This window comes from Etheostoma spectabile, unplaced genomic scaffold (assembly GCF_008692095.1).
Source record: "Etheostoma spectabile isolate EspeVRDwgs_2016 unplaced genomic scaffold, UIUC_Espe_1.0 scaffold280, whole genome shotgun sequence".
NCBI classification, from domain to species: domain Eukaryota; kingdom Metazoa; phylum Chordata; class Actinopteri; order Perciformes; family Percidae; genus Etheostoma; species Etheostoma spectabile.
The window spans coordinates 1,260,568-1,261,561 of NW_022605578.1; the positions used below are offsets into that span (position 1 = coordinate 1,260,568).

At 44.7% G+C, this 994-nt stretch overlaps 1 long non-coding RNA gene across 1 annotated transcript in view; it reads left to right on the forward strand.

Annotated features, from left to right (window-relative positions):
* Nucleotides 1-994, forward strand: part of LOC116685996 (uncharacterized) — a 23,228-nt gene that overhangs the window by 14,779 nt on the left and 7,455 nt on the right. The window lies entirely within an intron of this gene.

Sequence of the window (994 nt, forward strand, 5' to 3'; positions counted from 1 at the left end):
TGTGCGTGTGTGCGTGCGTGTGTGTGCGGTTGAAGCCAGAGGAAATGAAAATTGAGCTTGCCTGCAGCTCCTCTAATGATTGACGAGGTGGATTTTTGGGCCTCCTTCTAAGTTGAATAATAGCCATTGCTTCCATCTTTCCTCCCTGACACAGCATCTCAAGGTTTACTCCATATTCCCATCCACCCTCCACTCCATCCATCTGATGGTGCACACACCACACTAATTTTTAGTTTGATGTAGAGGGTCAATATATTTCTCCAGCAGGACGTGTCAAAATATCACTGAGTGCTGTGAACGGATTGGGATCGTGAAGATATGTAGATTGAAAAGAAGGACAAATGTGGCATCCTTTAACAACTGCTGCTTCTAGGGCACGGCAATCTTACAGGAGGGAAGAATTGTCATTAGTATAGCAATTAAAAGTAGTGAATTGCCCCTTGGGGATAAGCAGTAAAAGCAAATGTGCCGGTGGTGAAAATGGAGACCCGCCTGCAGTAGTGTCTCTGCTGGAAATCCTTTCCCACAAGATGCAGCATTCCTCCGCATCAGGCCGTTCCAAACTGACAGCAGTTATGTAGATTGAAAAAAATGTGGCACTTTTAAACAGCTGCCGCTTCTCTGGCATTTGAATCTTACAGCAGGCAAAGAATTTGCAATTAGTATAGCAATTGACAGCCGAGGATTGCTCATGTGGATAAGGCGGTGAAAGGAAATACAGTCTGCAGCATAAAGAGCACTGCCTCTGCTAGAGACCATCTTTTAGGAAATACAGCACTTCTCTGCAACCTGCAATTTAAAACTAATGCAAGTTTGTGCATATGTGTGTATGTGTGTGTATGTGTGTGTATGATGATCCCTGTGCATTTAGGCCTGGCTTCCTCTCTTCTCCAACCGTGTGACATGGACGAACTGTGCTACCCGCTCTAATGCTAATTCTGTTTTCTGTCCTTCAACTCGAGTTGACATTGGCTCTTTGTATCCTCTGTGAATG